The sequence below is a fragment of the Parasteatoda tepidariorum genome, chromosome 12 (assembly GCF_982258835.1).
Source record: "Parasteatoda tepidariorum strain Cologne lab strain chromosome 12, Ptep-v5.0, whole genome shotgun sequence".
NCBI lineage: Eukaryota > Metazoa > Arthropoda > Arachnida > Araneae > Theridiidae > Parasteatoda > Parasteatoda tepidariorum.
Window position 1 is genome coordinate 19,936,967 of NC_141766.1, and position 20,636 is coordinate 19,957,602.

The 20,636-nt window shown below is 29.3% G+C and overlaps 1 protein-coding gene across 3 annotated transcripts in view; it reads right to left on the reverse strand.

Moving 5' to 3' along the window:
• Nucleotides 1-11,834, reverse strand: part of LOC107452256 (uncharacterized) — an 84,709-nt gene extending 72,875 nt beyond the window's left edge. The window contains exon 1 of one of the 3 annotated variants that reach the window (XM_043053184.3): nt 11,084-11,834. The gene's annotated coding sequence lies outside the window, so the exon portion shown is untranslated. Of the gene's footprint in view, nt 1-7,520; nt 7,728-11,083 lie in introns of those variants that run through there. The other 2 variants (XM_087156119.1, XM_021147705.4) reach the window with 2 other exon arrangements.
• Nucleotides 11,835-20,636: the final 8,802 nt, after the last annotated feature.

Consider the following 20,636-nt stretch of genomic DNA (forward strand, 5'->3'; position numbering starts at 1 on the left):
AATAGTGCAAGATGAAATTTGTGGATAACCCCTTACCATTTTGAGCTTTCTTTTAACGATTACAAAAACTACTTAGAATATTGCTTTAAATTTTTTAAAATTTTTAAGATATTCAAATAAGGCTTTTATCATTAGTTACTAAATACAATTCCCTACAAAATTAAGAACTTTTTTAAAAAATTTTCTGCGCTTGCGCAGTATAAAGGAATTAGCTTAAATTCTCACATCTTGCGCAGTTTTGACAATTTTTGTTGAAATTTTAAATTATCAATTTTGTAATTAATCTTAAATTTTTCTAGAAATTGCTTTTAATTCCTCTGAATATTAATAAAATTATATCAAAAAAAAAAAAAAAAAAAACGTGAGGCGAAAATATTACTTTATAAAATATATTTCTATAATATTCTATAATATTCAATGATTCCATATAATATTCTATAATATTCCATATTTCTATAAATATTTACTGTAGGTTTACGAAGCCTTTATGCAGTCATTAAAAATAACAACTAAGGTAATCGATACAAGTTACACGTTTTTTGCTCGATTTTCTGGCGTAGGGCGTTCAAAAATAATTGTTTCCGTTCGTAATTTATTCTAGCTCTCCCAAACATTTGAAAGTTTTAAATTTTAAATCCCCTTATTCTATATATGGGTGATTCTCACGAAATGCAACAATTGACAGTCTTTTGCTCCAAGATCTAATACTATACTACTAAAAGAACTTTAAAAAAAAATTAATAAATAGCATTTCTATTAGCATTTTAAAATGACTTTGCATTAACATTGACTGTTTTGTATATTTAAAAAATTTAATTGAATTTCATAATGTCATTTTCCTGGCATGTCGCAAACAATATTTCCAATAATAACTAGCTTCAAAACTTTTCATAAATTTTTCAATATCTAATTTTTCTTTATCTCAACAATTCTAAGCATTTCTCGAATACATGCAGAGGGTATTATTTCCAAAAACTTTGTTGAAATTTTTTTTTCTGTTAATAATTTGTTTGTCACATGAAAATCAGTCATTTTCCTGGCCACTTTTTTTTAGTCATTTATAACCAAAATAGATAAGGCCAGCAATCAATATCTTATGTTGAAAGATTGATTAGAATACCATCCCATCAGAACATGTATTATTTCAGGAATAAAGAACCAACTTTCTGGTTCAAAATCTATTTCAGAAAATTTTACAAGGTGAGTAGGTTTTTATGTTGTCATTTTCCAGTCTTCTTGAAATCCTTAATAACATAAGCTACATAGATTTGCCGGAGTTATTTCAAGAAATCCTGTTGCTTTCGGCGGAAAGTAAACGTCTTAGGCCGAAATGTTAAAGTTAAATGCTGTAAAATGGCAAATTATCATTATCCTGGCTGTCATTTTCCTGGCTTATGAATGCCAGTAACCAGAATTTTTTTTAAACATTATAAAGTTAAGAGGGAAAGCAAATATTAACCTAATACCCAGTTTATGTAAGATTGTAATATGTTTGCATGTAATTTATTTATTTAATGATTGATTATTATACACAATTTTATTTCGTACATATGTACAACAAAAACATTTTTGATTCTTTATACAGTGGATAAAAGAATTAATTTAAACAATTCATGGTACATCTAATGCAAAGGCTTTAGGTTATTTTTTTTTTCGAAACACAGATAGTTAAAATATAAAGGATAAGCTAAGAACATCACTGTACAATTTAATTTTGTCATTGTTTTTAAACTCTACATGGGTGTATACATTAAAGAATGTAATAAAGTTGTAAAATAAAATGATTTGAAATATTTTAAATTTAAATAATATAATAAAAAAATTTCCAATGTAAATTATTATAAAATTAATTTTTCTATGTTATTTTAAAACATGGGGCCTAAAAACAATCAAGGAAAAATAAACTGAGAAAAAAAAAGAAGCCGAGAAGAAACGGTTTGTTCAAACTGTTCACAATAATTATTTTTGGAACTTATTGTCATAAAAAGTTAAAATTAACTTTTCAACTTTGTTTTTTTGAGTTTCTTAAATTGAGTTACTTACTATTAGCTTAAAATTACTGTTTTCTTAACTTCTAAGCTAATATGTCATTTTCCTGTCATTCAAAATTTAGTGAATTTCTATTTTTTCTTTTCTTGAGCAAATGTCAATAAACTACACGGCTGTCTGTAAGATTTTAACAAATGTAACTAAATAAATATACAAAAGAAAATTTAGATTATTTTGAAGACTTTAAATTTGTAGAAATTTTTTTTTCCGAATTGTCATGCTTCCAAAGAATGACCCATATATTCTTCTCTATATAAAGCTTCTGTATATATTCTATGTGAAGGTTATGTTGGGATTTATGGCCCTGTGTGAGACCAACTTAAAAAAAAATATCCCTTTAATATACAATGTGTCCCACCTAAATTTATAATTTATTTTGTGCCATAACTGGATGAAGTCTATGAAAACTAAACATATGCATTAACATTAGATTGATCAAGGAAGTCATTTTAACTGCTTTTTAATTTTAATTAGAAAAACAATGATGTATATAATGACACAATCTTAGAATTTTGTGACTTTTTGTACAGCATATATTTATTTTAATTGTTAATATTTACTAATAACTTGTTAGATAACTGTAAATAATATATAAAATATTCAAAGTTAAGCAAATTTCTTTACACATTAATTATTCTTTTACAATCCAGTCATTTTGACTACTTTTGGGCAATATAGTATATACTAAGTTTCAATCTTTCTAGTGTTAAGAAAGTTTGCTGTATCTAAACACGTATTTACAAAGAGTAATTCATTTCCTGTACAAGGAAAACCATTAAATAAGTAGAAAAGGAAGGGAAAATTGTCAAAATATCTGTCATATTTATGACTTGAAATATGTTACGTTGTTTACCATTTACCAATACCGGGAGGATAAAAGTACAAAATTATGTCCAGTTTTAATGATGGCAGTCTTTAATTCCGCCACAGGCGAAACTTTTATGTTGCACTGTAAAATTGCTGGAGGGCACTTTTTTTTTTCCAAGTTCACCCAAAATCAAGCTTTCAAGGTCAATTTAATAGCTCTAAATACCTAAAATTTATAATGTTTACTCTAATATTACGTGCCCTTACACCCATTTTTCAAATATTTTCGCTTCCGAAAACTCCAATGTTGGCGTGTTTTGGTTATCGTCTATAATTGTTTGCAATCGATAACGCGTAGGTGAGTGTTTGTGGTTGTCTTCATTGTTGCTTTTCATCCACAGAAACTAAAGTTCGCCATTAAAATATATGGGTTTTTAGTTGTGCAGTAAGGATATTTAGATTTTTATTTTTAAGTATCAGTGAATTGTATGAAATATTTTTATATAATGTCTAATTTTCATCCTCTCTGGTTCTATTAAGCCCCTAGTTCCAATTTTTCTTAAATCTTTCTGTGCTAAGTGTATGTTTGATTTACAAACTATTTTTATTTCAAGAATTAGCGAATGTATGCAAACTAAATCACTAATTCTTATTTTTTTTTACCGTTTCATAAAAATATCTTTACTGATTCATATGTGTATCACATCTTACTGTAATTATAAAATTCAGTGTTAGTGAATAACAAACATGGTGATGTCTACTTTACACCAAGTAATATAAAAGACCCAAGTTTTTCACTGCACCAGGAACTATCTTTGGTTTTTGGTATGGTAGAACACTACTTGCACCACTTTAGTGTAAAGTAGTTACCACAATTTTTGGTGTTCAGATTCAAGAAAATTTTTATAGTGTATATACAGCTTTACTAAGAATAGCCTTTTACATTTTTTTGGCAATTGAGGTCGTGAGAAAGAGAAGGCCATTCATGACATGCACACTATTATCCAAAAAACAACATTGTGCAGATTTCGCAATGTAAATTAAGGACTTCTCTTGTTGGGAAATCTGTCTTGGGCTAACAATTCGCTTTTAAAATGCCAGTACATGAGCTTCTACCATTTATTGGTAATTGGTAGTCTTCATTTGGCCTGGGGGAAAAGGCCGCGTTAAGTTGACTACCATAGCCGTAGCCTCCACATTGCTGTCCAATTGTGGAAAAGATATCTTCTTTCTCCTTTACTAATTCGTTTTGTTTGTTGGGACCCCAGGGTTTAGAGAAATGTGGTGTCCACTTTGTGGAAACAGTTCACAGAGACATTGATCCGCCAACATGGTCAAGGCCGCAAAAGGGCAGCAACACAGGCTAAAGATTGTTATTTGAAACTTCTAGCCCAAAGGCATGGGTTCGTGACTGCGACATACCTGTCTCTTAACCTGTATCATCCAACAGGAACAAACAGCACAACCCATTTCACGGTTAACAGTCGAACAGAGACCTACTGCAACTGGCCTGTATGTCAAGCACCCTTTAGTTTGCATCCCCTTGACTGCGAACCACAAAAAGTACCATCTAGGATGGTGCCGAGAACAATTGTCTTGGACAAGGATGGTGCCGAGTAAAATTGTCTTGGACAGAGGATGATTGGGGGAGAGTTCTCTTCAGTGTTTAGTTTCGAATCAGTACAGACAGCGACTCGAGATGTGTTCTCATCTGGAGAGAACCCTTGAGTTGATATAAGCCATCGAGCACTATCGAAAAGGACCATCAGAGTTGAGGTTGTCTGATGGTCTGGAAAGACATGATCATGGCAGACAGGCATACCGACGTTCATGTAATCGATAGAGGTACTCTGACAAGTCAGCTGTACAAGGACAATATCTTTGCACCCTATATGAGATTTTTTCGTTTAACATATGGAAATTTCATCTTTGTGGACGATAACGCCGTTCACATCGGACTCAGTTGATGGACGAATACCTATAATCGAAGGATATTCTACGTTTGGAGTGGCTTGCTATCCCCATTGACCTTAATCCCATCGGACACATATGGGGCGTCCTTGGACGCTCCATCACAGCTCTAAGATTAGTTCCAACAACCATCGATGAGCTTAAGGGGGCCTTGGTGCAAGAGTGTGCGATTGCCACAGATAGTGATAAGGACTCTGGTAAAAAGTGTTAAACGTCGATGTGCCCATTTTTGTTTATCGCTATATCAGATGATATTTTAGTCAGGATAGGTTTTATTCGCTTTATTAGTTCTTTTATTGTCAAAAATCGATTCGTTTCTTCAATTGTTTTCACCAGTGTATATAAACATGGTGGATATATTAGCTATAATCAGAAGTGATTTTACTTCGACGCAACACTTTTTTTCTTATTCGATGTTTTTTTTTCTTTCCTGTCCGGGTAGATGGCAGAAAAAATGTTACTCCTTCTAAATACGAGTTTAAATATAGACTCTTTATATGGTTGGTTCTCATTTGTTGTCATTGTGAACAGTTATATCATATAATCAATTTGTCTTTATTTAAGTGAGGCACACTGCATTAACTCCTGAGACGCAGCTTCGAACATATTGAATTTTTTTTTCTGTCTGTTACGAAACAATGTCTATGTAAAAATATAATTGGGTTTACTCTTAGTGGTTGGAGTTTTTAATTAAAATGTACGAAAATTAATTTCAGTGACCTTTTGGACAGTATTATTGCAAATAAATATCGAATTATTTCAGTCTACAGGATTTTATTATTTGACCAAAATGAGAAGAAATACACTAAAAAATATCATACAATAATATAAAAAGTTGCTAAAAATTAAATTTTATCTCTTTTGATGTAATAACTAAAAAAAGTTTTTTAGGAAATTTTTTTTGCATTTATGCGTTTACTTTTTTCGAAGCTGCATATTTCTAAGTAAAATGGCGTTTTCTCCCACTATTTAAAGTTTGAGTTTTAGGAGAAGATATTTAAAATGCTTGTTAAAAATGAAGTAAAACAATCAATGACATTTAGGGTTGAGGAAGACAGGATTAAAAATATTAAAATCAATTTGATTGCTGATTGAAACTTGAAAGTCCTTCTAATAGTCCTTAATCACTACCTAGTACTTAATCACTTTTTCGCAGCGTGACTATCAACTAGGTTTTAATTTTACTTTCCTCTTCAATGATTCGTTAGGTTTTGATAACGCTCACTTAAATATTCATTTGGGACCCCCAAAATGGAATAAAAAAATATGAAGTCGGTGAATACGGCGTACCTGATACATTCGAATTATTCTCAAATATAAATATTTTTCTAAAAATTCTTATATTTGAAATATTCTTCTAAATAAAATATTTTGTTAAAACCAATAGACGTAAAAAAACGTTAGAAAAAAGTATGCACGTAAGCGTTTTCATGTTTAGATTGTGCTTTTGGATAGGTTAATTTTAAAATATTTAGAAAGGGGCCCGGACAATAAGAGGGGCCCTTGGGAGCGATATTTTTTTTTTATATAATTCAATATAAAGTCAACAGAATTAAAAAATCAATATGAAAATTTTTGAAGTAACTGCTTTACTTAGATAACATTACTCATATGTTATGATCATGATATTACTCATATATTATGTTTATATGATTACTCATATGTTATGGCTTGCAAAGAGTTTTAACTATTTTAACTATTATAAACAGTTCAAAAGTGTCATAAAATGTTGATCAAAATATTTTATTCTAAAAAAATAAATTTCTAGCTAGATATTAACTCATATTTTATTCAGTGTCAACTGAAATGTTTTAAGATCATATTAATAAATTATAAATATATGTGCAGATAGAGATATTTAATAAACCCAAATAAATCGATAGAACTTAGTACTTTAAGTTCATAATATTTTCGATTAATTTATGACATCTTTTTTCAAAATATTTCTTGAAAACGATATTTTCATTTAAAACTAGTTTAATTTTCATAAAAATTTTTACTTATTATTTTTGCCATTTTCTGAATTGTTAAGCAATGTTAAGATAAAAATTCCTACGTTTACTAATATATGTAATTAATAACGCGTTAATCTTAAATTATAGTTTATTACTAGTTTTAGCACTGCTTAAATAAAATTTCAACAAATTAAATCCGAAAAATTTTAAACAGTGTTTTGGGGAGAGATTTTACTATTGTGCATATTGTTCAAAACTATGGAATATCCATATTTCAGAAAATTGTTTTCGTAGCAATAGCAAAGGTAGTATTTTAATAAACTATATTCTAAAAGAAATTGTCCATCATAACATATGAGTAATTTTAAAAGACATATAAAAGGTCAAATTAACACTTGGGCTTAAGATCTAATAAAAATTCTTTTTGGTTAAAGTTTTCTGTTTTAATTCCATCAACAGAAAAAAATATTTCGAATAAACTTCAAATGTTAGACGTTATGATTGTGCTTGAAAGAAAACTCTTCCTACGAAGCTTGCAAAATTTGTAGATTTTATTTAAAGGAGGTTCAGAAAGAAAAATAAAAGGAATCTTACTGAAAGTGAATTGTGTAAAAAAAAAACAATCTTATTGTCAGTAAATTGTGTAAAAAAAACAATCATCTCAAAATAAAATGAAAGGATCCCAACATTAATACAAATAATAATTTAAAGTTGTAAAAAACTCAAAATGAAACTTACATCATTTTTCCAAAATTAGTCCACTATAAATTCTTCTTAATTAAATACATAAGATGAAGGAAAGTAATTAGATGCAAAAATATTTCGATTAAAATAAATTACAAAAATTATTAGTCTTCCTCTAAAAAATAATAATCTTTGTAATTTTGACGTCGTTACCAAAATGATCAAAAGACAAAGATATTATTTTTTAAAGCTCACAATAGCACGTCATTGTTAAAAGATAAGATTTATCCTTAGCTTTTAGCTTATCTATCTATCCTTTTAATTTATCAATAACTCCGATATTTAAATATGTTTTTACGTGACTAAAATGTCGATAAATCAATTTGTCAAGAGCGGACAAACTTTTATGTCAAATTATATATGAATGATAAATTTGAAAAGAAAAATATTGTTTAAAAGCTCACGTGTTAGCTTTTATTATTTTATAAATTTAATTTTAACGTACTTTTATCTATTAAATTTTTCGGTTAATTTCGTTATCCAAGTAAAAATCATCAACACTAGCAATAATATCGATTTAAATAATTATCGTTAAATTTGTGATTTTTCTTTTTGATATTATTCATTGATAACGATCGCGATATTTATCACATTCCATAATCATAGTAATTTAATTATGATCGAGGTATTATCGTATTCGGTATGTATTGTTATTAATAATGATCGCGATATTGTCGTGCATATTTATTTGATAATATAATAAAAGCTCGATTTAACGAGTGTGGCATAATATGAGAAGTCTAATATTATACGACAAATCTCTTAGTTACCGTTAAAATGTCAATATTAAAGAATCAAATATTGTATATTCATAGCGAGGGAAAAATTATCGCCAAAATTGTATAGCTAAAAAAAATTTTTTTTAAGGAAAAACAATTTTCTGCTGATCAAGTAATGGAAAAAGTGAAAATAGGAAATTTTTTTTTTCTGGTACCAATACGGGAAAGCGAAAAATAAACATGGTTTCCTTCTTATAATAGTAATTAACCCACCTTTTCTTAAAGCAATGTGTGTGCGATCACCGGCTAATTTATCTTCTTCCGAAGAATAGAGATGTTCTTCAGCTATTTTTAGAAATCCTGAATGCGCCATTCCTTGCCTAAGTATCTATCATGCCCCCTATTTCCCTTCGTAACAACTTACTATTAAAACATAGCAGATGACGTTAAAAGGTAGTACACTTTATTTTATTTTATTGCAAAAACTTGCTGCTTAAACATATCTACCTTTTATAAAGTACAGTGGCTTCTAATTTTTTAGGTAAAAGCATTCTTCTCTAGAAATCAAAATAGTTCTTCAAAAAATGTTTTTAAAAAAAAGAGAAAAGAAAAGACAACGTAACAAAATGGATTTAATTTTTTTAATTTTTTTTCATACTTTTTTAACATTATCTATTTGTATTCGCTTGTTACAACATACTTGCTATCACCTTAATGGCCTTTCTAGGGTGTTTTTCAAATCTCTTTTCAGAAAGAACAGCCTACGACGGGGAAATTACTGCGTCGCAATGTAGTATGCTTTCTTAGCAAATTTGCATATGTTGCTATTCTTCTGTAATAATATTAAAATGTCAAATCTTAAATTACAACAATTGTCACTCTGTAATGGATCCCTTTTTTTACACTGCGGCATTAAAGTCAATAATGATTTGGTCAGAAAGGGAACCTGCATACAACAGGTCAATCTCTTTTTCAACCTTTAAACGAGTTCTCAAAAGTCTACACTAATTTCCACAAACAACTTATAGAAAGAAATTCCAACAAAAAGTGGAAGGATCTCGAGACTCACACTATTGTATTGATATATTTTGCTTTGGCTATATTGACACAAAATTAGAGAGCACACCTTTTCGTGGATGTAATCGTGTGAGCTGATGAAGATATATCTTTTCAGTTTTTTTTGTATATATATATATATATATATATATATATATATATATATATATATATATATATATATATATATATATATATATATATATATATATATATATATATATATATATATATATATATATATATATATTATATATATATATATTAGATTTTTTCAAAAATATTTTATTTTAGTAATTTTTTTCTTCTTTTTATTAATCCTATTTTTCACGTTTTCTCTTTATTTTCAACTTATTTTATGAGTTCCATATACCTGCAGCTTATGTGCAGTAAATAAAACTTATTAATTTTCTACGTTTTTCTCTTTTTCTCTCTTTTGTCTTTATTGTGCTATATATATATATATATATATATATATATATATATATATATATATATATATATATATATATATATATATATATATATATATATATATATATATATATATATATATATATAATTTATTTAAAAACGGGTGTTATTTGAGTTGAAACTTATATTTGCAAATTTCCTCCTAAAACTTACTGCAATAAAAACTTCCATAAGCAAAAATTTTATATGATTCTTATATTAACTTCAATGGCGAGGAAGAAAGCAATTTTTATAAAAATTGCAAAAAAATGCAAGGTTTATGAATAGCATGGATAATAATCTTAATAATAAATCACCATGTATCGTCTATGGCCTATGCTAAGAATACATTATTCATGTTGGTATCATATACACATAGTAATAGTACATTAAATAATAGCATCTGGCTTTTGTTAAAAAGAATCATTGAAAGAAATGCTTAAAAATTGATACAAGGCCTTATAACAGGCCCTGATCAATAGATTTGATGCTAATCTTTCAAACAAAATAGAAGTTTCTTAAGAAAGTTAAGAATTAAATTGTTGAAAGTTAACAATCAAACCGTAAGCTTTTTTAATTACTATTTGATTATTTTTTGCTTCCTTTAATTTAAAAACTCGGTTTAAAGTCATTATTTTTATATAAATTTAAAGAATTTTTTGCAACGTTAAGTCCTAAAAGCTACAATTAGCTATTTGTTTTAAAATTTGAGTGTTTTTATTTTCTCTTTCTAATTTAATAAATTATATTATTTCAAAAAATTTATTTCGAAAAAGCAAATTGCTTTCTTAATTCAACAGGCTAAAATAATTTTGATTAAGATACTGAGCCCAGCAAAAATTCCTTAAAGGTAAATAAAAAATTTTTAAATTTCGTATTGTCACTGATATACATTTGCATTTACCGATTTCGTATACTTATACCGATTTCAACTTTATATACACGCGTATGAAGTACTCGTTTTCTCGATATAAGAAAGTTTTTAAGGAATCTAATATTAATATTATAAATTATGTAATAATAAATTCTAATCTCCCATTTCAAAATTTGTGACTCAAAGCAATTTTATATGTTTCAAATATTACATTCAATATTTATCTTAAGTCTTATTCAGAAAACAATCTGCAATAAAATAGAGAATTTAAGACTACTATTCTAAATGAGATTATCTATAAAATTATAAACATTCTCATTTACTACAATAATTTCTAATCTCTCATTAGAAAATTCGTTACATTAAGCAAATTTATGTTTCAAATTTTATAATCAGAATTCATTTAGAAAACAACAAACAAGTAATAAAATTGAAAATTAAGAGGAAATTCTTACTTCAGTAAAGCAAAAATACTAACGGCTCGGAAAGCAACTTGAACTTTTCTCTTCTCACTCACAAACAAAGTTCAAAATTTCTCACTCACAAACAAAACCAGTAAAATCTAAATCTTCCAAAAATGTTATAGAAACAAGATGAAAAAATATTAAGTCACATTTTCACTCGAATTGAAAATAGCATTCTTGTAATAAATATATCTGTCACAATTTAGAATCATTTGACTTTATTGTTGGTATTCCACCAACGGCACGAGGAAAATATATCTCCCCTTCATTACAACACGTTAAAATACACGAAAAATATATTTTACACTCACAAAGTAATTTTCGTCCACAAGCAAAAATTATATTACATCAATGCTTATCTGTATTTAATTGAGAAAACAAGTCAAAATACGTTGAATCAGGTTTTTGAATAATAACATAGATTCAGATTGCTGAAAAACATTAATCCTAAGTATTATTTGTGCGCATGTCCCTCAAATCAGCTAAAATAAGATTGTTAATCGAAGCCTCTAATACACAAAATGTTCACTATATCTTGAACAACAATTAAGCAAAATAATTAAGCTAGAATCCATGTATAAAAGTTGGAAAATCTTTGATTTTCTTTTCACTGGATACGGTTTGAATTGAATCTTGCAATAAAAATGAACTCAAATCCAGATTCAAATTTATATTTTAAACTTCTTATTCTGTTTTGATTGAAATTTAATTGTTGCGAGAGGAATTTATAAGTAACAAATGTAATAGCATATATTAACACCTAACAAATAAAGCCCGAAGAAAAATTTTCACCGTTTGGAAGAAAATTTTTTTACTGTTTTTTTTTCTATCTGTGTAGCTAAAAATAAATTAATAAAATTAAAAACAATTGTTTTACTCGATCCGAATTTAATTGACCAAAACTAATTAAATAAAATAATGTTTTTATTTTGACTCTGAAAGAACCTAACCAAGTTTTCCCCTCCCACGTTTTATTCATATCCTTCATAAAAATGCGGAGTTATATTATTTAAATATGCTAAAAAAACAAACAAACAACAACTTTTCAATTGAATTTTATAATAATATCAATAAATCGACGTGATTTAACATTGTTTTATAAGCTTATAATGTTATTTTTAAGTGAAATATAAGATTTTAGCATAACTTAAAATCAATTTAAGATATCGATATTTTTTCCATAACCACAAATTAAATTTTATGTTACTAAATTTGGATTTTGTTAAACCTTCTTATTAAACCTAGCGATTTCCATTAAAGCTATACTTCATAAAAATTTTGTATTAAATATACTTTACAAACAATCTTATTCTTTTTTTAAATTTTTATACAAATAAATTAACATTTATTAAACTTTCATGTCTCAAAATTGCCAATTTTCAGAACTTAGTCATCAAATTAGCTCAATCTCTGTTTAAAAGTACAACTGAAATTAAAACAACTATAAGTTAAAAATAAATAATACGATGTGGTTTTTCACATACTGTTTTCGCGCTTAATGGAAAAAAAAGAAAAAAAAAGCCTAGACATAAAAACTAGTTAACAATCAAGCAAAGGAGAAATCGGTCGAATCATCAGAGAGGACGACGGGGTAAAACCTTGTCTTGTCAAACATCGCTCAGTTTGTTGAAACTTGAACGGGCAACTAATAATTGTCTTCCGGCAATCAAACATGCTCGGATGCTCCGCCTTCCTAAGTAGTGATTTGTCAGATTTCAAAAGCGTCTTTGTTTTTCTTCGCTTAAATATTACTTTGTAACCCCAGTGTGCACAGTGAGCAATAAAGAAAAATAATGAATAAACGGACCAATCTCAATAACTTTTGATCTGATGATCGGATCTTCACGTTCTAGGACTCAATCTTGATGGCTCAAGGGGATGATTTCAAATATACTAATTAATTAGTGCAGACGATAAATTAGACACAAAAATCTGCTTTCTCTAAATAAATTTAGTTTGGTCAGGGGAACGCTCCAAAGTTTGGACCCTTGGTGTTAATTCTACTTTTTGCGTATTTCTCTATATCTCGAGAACTTTATAAGCGAATTGAAAATTTTTTATAAAATTATAAAATTCGTTTATCCAAAGATAATTCCATGCAAAAAATAACTTTTAGCAAACATTTATTATCTTTTTTAATAATGCTCAAAGTTTTTTAATTGTAAGGTATAAATTTTTTTTATATTACTTTAAAAAATGTAATTTCGCAAGGCAAAATACAAGATTTGAGACATATCGGTTGAATAGTTCCTGAGAAATCGAATTTTAAGTGTCTGACGTTTTTGAAATTCAATTTATCATAAACTATTCGATCGATTTTGCTCAAATTTTATATTTTGCTATATAAAATTGCATTCTTTAAAATGATGCAAAAATTGCAATTAATAATTTTTCGGCTATTATTTCATTAAATAATAAAAAATAATAAATATTTACTAAAATTTATTTTTTGTATGGAATTATCTTCGGATATACAAATTTTATAATTGTGTGCAAAATTTTTTTCAATTCACCTTAAAATTTCTCAAGATATGGCGAAATACGCAAAAAGTAAAATTAACATTAAGGGGTCATAACTTTGGAGCACTTTCCTAACCATACTATGGGAACCATATTCCCCAGATTGCGGCTACCCCCTATATTTTGGGCTGTCAGAAATCCGAAAAAAGGTATGTTTATTCAGAGAAATTACGTTTTGTGTCTTATTTCGTAATTTGAAATATCGTCTGGACTTATCACCCCTTCGAACATTTAAGATTGAGTCATAGAACGTGAAGATTTAATCATTAGATCAAAAGTTATTCAGGGTGGTCCGTTTTTTTTTGCTCATTGTTCACACACACACATCACAAATCTATATCCATCTATCTATCAATATATGTATATAGCAGTGGTTACCAACTGGCAGCCCCTGAAGCCTTTTCTTGTGGCCCGCGAACTAAATTTCGTAAAAATTCTATATGGGTTTAAAATACTTTTCTTTCGTTAAAAAAAAAAGCCTAATTTCTTCGCCTCAATGAAATTTAACATACCAATGGTGCAAAAAAATGTATTTCTTATGTTTTGCATCTGAGAAAATATTTATTCAAATACAAAAATAATCGCGTATGTTGCTCTTTTTTTTTTTTGTGTGTTTTGTGAACATAATCAGAAATTTTCTCGAAGTAATTCTCCGATTTAACTTTCTGAAACCATTCATTTTGGACGAAATTATTTACATTTGTAAATTTTAAATCGCATAAGAGAGGTAATGAATATCATGCTTTATTTGAATTCTTTGAATTGAATATTTTTATCAAATTTATCAATATTATAAATGTTAATGAATATGTAATAATTATCATTTTTGAAATATCATCCATTTCAATGTTAAAAAAAGTATATAGTTTCCTTTTGTTTAAACTCAAATGTTTTGAAATAAACATTTTTCTTAAGAAAAAATTCTTCAAAAAAAATGTTTTTTTAACGCTGAAAATTATTTTCAAACTAATATCTTTACATATCTTGATGTTTTTGTCTTTAAAAATGTCAACAATTAACTTTTTTAACAATTTTCTATCAATATTTTGCTAAAAACATGATTATTAAACTGAATTCCTATCGCTGCACAAAGTAGCACCATTTGGGGGCTACTTTGCGCAAGGTATGTTTTGACTTATTATTCGTAAATATTACATACAAACAATGCAAATATTGATCAAATTCACTCGTCTGAGTCCAGTTATGAATATAATATCGATAAATTTTACTAAAGTTTGAATTAACATAGTTTTTTTACATGTCAAAGTTTAAAAACTGCGAAATCCTGCACAAAGTATGATATTTTTCGAATGTATGATAATTTTGTATGTATGATATTTTTGTATGTATGAATGACCGTATGATATTTTTCGTGATCAATGATTTCCTGCCTATGTGGACTTTTTCTTCCCCCACACAACACCAATGTGGGATAAATAAATGTACATTAATCTACAAAAAATAAGCATATAAAAATAAATATTTAAAACAACGTATTTATGAGCATCTATGCATTTCTTTTTTTTTCTCGTTGATTTCAGCAAAAAAGAATCTTTTTAAATATATATATATTTTTTTTTTGCTTAAAATTAGTTTCGTTTAATTAAAAAATCATAATAAGAAAAAAAAGAACAGTAAATATTATAAAACATAAGTGTTTGTGAAAATTGCAACTCATGTTTGTGAAAATTGCAACACCATGAAGGAATCGTCATAATTAAATGAAATTTAATACACAGTTGAGTGGTAGTGGTACAAATAAATGATTAAACTTTCAAAGCAAACAAACAATAACAAGCGATCAAAATCAGTATTTTGTGTAGCCACCACGTGCTGCAATAAGTGCTGCTACACGACGTGGCATGGAGTCAAGCAAATTTTGAATGTCTGTCTGAGGAAGAGCATTCCATATTGTTTGCATGCGTACCCAAAATTCGTCTGTAGAAGCAACAGAAAGAGGATCACGAGCGAGACGCCGACCAACGAAATCCCACCCATGTTCAATCGGTGACATATCCGGGGAATACGCGGGCCAAGGAAGAAGTTGTACCTGTCGCGATGCAAGGAAGGATTGAACAGTCCTATCAATATGAGGGCGGGCATTGTCCTGTTGAAATACAGCACCTGGCAAGGCTTGAAGGAAGGGAACAGCTTGGGGCTGTAGAACTTCACTGATGTACCGGTTGCTGTTCAGATTACCCACAATTCGTGGCAATTGAGATCGTCCATGATATGCTATGGCACCCCAGACCATAACTCCGGGTGTTCGTCCACTGTGGCTTTCGATAACGCACTCCGGAAGGTGGCGTTCACCTGCATAGCGTCTAACACGAATGCGGCCATCATGGTACCACAAATTAAAGCGAGATTCGTCAGAAAACCCGACACGCTGCCAATCAGCACGCCAGTCCCTATGCTGGTTGGCCCATTGCAGCCGCAGACGGCGATGGTTTAGCGTGAGGGGGATCCTGTATAAAGGAGTCCTTGAGCGCAGTCCACCCTGCAGCAGACGTCTACGAACTGATGATGCACACAATGAAACGCCTGTAGCTATTGACCACTGTGCTGCCAGTTGACTAGAGAGAGCCGTGCGGTCCGTCAGCGCTATGCGGACCAGGTGTCTATCATCGCGAGCTGACGTGGCATTTCGGGGTCCACTCCCGGATTTCCGAGTTGTCTGACACTCGTCCGTCCACTGCTTCCAAACACGCATCACTGTGCTGCGGTTACGTTGCACACAAGCAGCTACTGCACGATAAGACAAACCAGCTTCATGAAGGCCGATGATTCTTCCACGTTTAAATTCCGTAAGTTGTTGAAATCTCGCTCTTTTTCGTCGAAGAAGCATAAGTAACGACTAAGCTAACGTTTGCCACAAGCAGATAACCACCGATAACCATTCACGCCTCGCTACCCTTACGAAAATTTAAGGTATATTTAAGGTTGATTTGAGGTATTTTTGAGGTATTAAGGTTGATTTGAGGTATATTTAAGGTTGCACAGAAAACAGCAATAAAAATTATACCTCGTAAAGGTTGTAATTAAGGTGTACGAGGTTGTTTTATATACACTTCAGCTTGTTTTGAGGTTGTTTAAAATTCACTTCAGATCAACCAGACTGATAAGGTGATTTTTTAGGTATACCAAGTTGATTTTCTTACACTTGTAACAACAGAGGTATTTTTGAGGTATAAAAATTTTTACCTTGCTTCAACTAAAGAAAGTGAGGTATTTATTGAGGTATATGGAGTCATTTTTTTTACACCTAAGCTTATTTTGAGGTTGTTTTAAATCCACTTCAAATCAACCAGACTGATGAGGTGATTTTTAAGGAATACGAGGTTGTTTTTCCTACACTTGTATCAAAAGAGGTATTTATGAGGTAGAAAAAAATCAACCTTATTTCAACTAACGAGAATAAAGTATTTACGAGGTATAAAAAAATATATCTTTTTTCAATTGAAGAGAGTGAGGTATTTATTGAGGTATATGAAGTCATTTTATTTATACCTAAGCTTCTTTTGAAGTAGTTTTAAAATCACTTCATACCAACCAGACTGATAAAGTGCTTGTTAAGGTATACGAGGTAGTTTTTCTTACACTTGTAACAAAAGAGGTATTTATGAGGTATAAAAAAATCAACCTTATTTCAACTAACGAGAATAAGGTATTTACGAGGTATAAAAAAATATATCTTTTTTCAATTGAAGAGAGTGAAGTATTTATTGAGGTATATGAAGTCATTTTATTTATACCTAAGCTTATTTTGAAGTAGTTTTAAAATCACTTCATACCAACCAGACTGATAAAGTGTTTGTTAAGGTATACGAGGTAGTTTTTCTTACACTTGTAACAAAAGAGGTATTTATGAGGTATAAAAAAATCAACCTTATTTCAGCTAACGAGAATGTGGTATTTACGAGGTATAAAAAAATATACCTTATTTCAACTAAAGAGAGTGAGGTATTTATTGAGGTGTATGAAGTCATTTTATTTATACCTAAGCTTGTTTAAAGTACACTTCATATTAACTAGCTCAATTCCCAGAGTTCCGTGCGAGTCGGCAAATGGCGTGTGTGTTAACAATCGAAAGTGTATTCGAAATTCGGTAAGTGTGCTTGACATTTATTAATTTGGTTTTATCACTTTTAATCAAATATGCTTCAATTTTCAAACTTAAATTTTATTATTTTTGTTTTAAAGATGCCTCCTGATCTTAAATAGTTTAAGTTGGAGAATATTCTTAGAAGCTATTAGTGTAGGCTTAGCAATAAGAGAGAACACTCGAAATATTTCTCGTCGCTAGGGTAACGTTACTTGTGAATCGTTACAGCAGGTTATGCACAGTATATTTTATTGTTTGTAATTTATTCAAATATAACTATTCTTTTATTTTGCTTAAATGTATATGTTTCAACGTTGCAGTATGCAAGCTGATTAGTTGAGTAAAATGTTCATAATTTCTCTTATAAATAAATAATTGAAAATTGAAATATCTTTGAAATAGCAATTTTGCTTTGAAATTCTACTACAGTTGTATGCTTATCGTTTGCTCGGATATCTGTTGCAAAGTTTATATTGTTGTTTATGAGTCAAAATATGTATAATAACACTACATTTTAAATCTGATTTTTTTTTAAATCTGAATAACGTGCAATTTTTTTTCTTACATATATATATATATATATATATATATATATATATATATATATATATATATATATATATATATATATATATATATATATATATATATATATATATATATATATATATATTAACAGAGCTTATCCACTGTTCCCTGTTATTGCTGAGATGACCTAGGCTGTAAATAGCACATGTGCAGCAGCGATGAAGAAGTGACTAGCAAGTTACTGCTCAGCCTTCCCCTAGGAAATAGTTCTGAATTCATACCATAAGGAAAAAGTAATCTCTCCTAATAAACTACAGCATTTATTCAATTGTTGAAAACAATAGTTTGTTAGATATTTGATAATTGAAAGCTAGTAACTGTACTAGCTCACTTTTTTATGTTTGATCACTCTGCTATTTTCACTACGTGTTATTTTTTCTCAATTTACCCACGCTAATTATTTACTAAGCAGATTGTTATTAATTATTAAAATATTGAATAGAATTAAATTTAACCCGATTTCAAGTTTATATGACAATTTGTTTCAAGGTTATGAGCATTTTTATAGTTCACTACTTCAAAAAATAGCGACTTTCGGAAATTTTAAATGTTTTAGAAATAAGCCAGTATAGTTTCTTATGCAATTTTAATGCTGAATTGAATAAAATCAATTGCAAATAAAGACATTTATTGTTAAAAGTAAGATGCAATTTTTTGAATTTCATCTTATGGGATGTGTTTTTATATTTAAACAAATGTTTGTAACAACTAGCTATTAGTTTTATTCTGCTTGGTATTATAAATTATACTAGGAGGCTCCGCCCCCTGCTCGCTAACGCTCGCCAACCCCCCGAGACTTGCTACGCAATCCTATATGGTTCACGCCGTGAACCATAGCTCGCTACGCTCGCTCGCGATTGAACACAATGTTCTAGCACAAAGACATAGTATATTATCATCAAAGACATAGTATTTTATCATCAAAGACATAGTATTTTATCATCAAAAACATAGTATTGTACTTATGTAGAAGAATTCTATCAATGTTCTTATTGGCTTTCAAGAAAGTATATTAGCTATTTAGATTGTACATGGTGAAAAAATCAAAACATTAGCTAAATGAGAAACATATTAGCAATATAAATTATCAAATATTGCAGTTACTCACCTAAATTCAACTAAATGTGTATAATAAATTAGTTAATGCTAGAAATTCTGAAAGTTTTAGAAAAAAATTTTATTATTTAAAAATATAAACTTTAAACCCTAACTTTTCCTTGTGAGATAATAACCCTCAAAAAGTCTTTCATTTTCAAGAACACAAAAATTTGTTTTATCGCCAAATGAAATATTTTTTGGTGATCAGCATTATTGAAATCAATTTCTATATTAATTAACATTTGTGATAAAGTACATAACATTTTACCATTCCATTACAGAGCGTAAACATCCAGTATTGTTTTCAATGCGTCTGTTGGTAGCTGCAGTTGAATCAAAAATATACAGCTGCCCGTATCCAGCATTATTTTGATCATGAATCCGAAAACAATACGGTCCATTTCCAGGAGGTGGCTTTATGTGTGCTCCAAATGATGCAAAAGAAAGAGCAGAATTATATTCCCGGATATGATTTCGATAATTTCGTGCCTCAATCGAATTATCACTTAATAATTTTTGCAGCAACTCGGGAATGTCCATTAGTGTAGGCAAATTAATTTTTCCATCGTGGCAGCATTTCGTATATTTGCCAGAAGAATTTCATTCTTTGGCCCAGAAGTAAGCATTACAATAACTACATTGTTCCGTCATTGAGCCAACATTATGCTCTTCGACATCTACTGTTACATCTTTAACAGTTATTATTGCACTTGATCTCTGCAATCTACGTCTTCCATAACATTCCTCAACACTTTCTTGGGCTCTTCGAACACGTTTTCTTCATTACGTTTAAAAGCCCTAGCAGCTTCACTAATATTCTGCATTTTAAAGCTTGAAAATTCAACGCATAGAGAAACGTGAAATATAAAAAAATTCAATGCATTCAATACAAACACTTAGACGTTTAGGTAGCTCCCAGTAGAAAAATATCAATTCAACAGCGGCCTTTTAAAACATTCTCACTTCAATTAATTAATTCATTCCTAATTGAGTTTAAATTAAATATTATCATGTTTTTAGGGCATGAATCTGAATTGAACAACCTGAAAAATGCTCACTTTGGTTATTGTTTCCGTTTTTAAAAGCGCTATATGTAGAGCCACCTGAGCTGGATTTAGCATGTGACACTTTTAGTCGCAATCATTGGTCGATTTTCTAACGTTGCCATTCGGGGAGTTGTAATGAGGCTTTTTTTTGGTGCCGTGTAAGAGAAATATATATATAGATAGGAGA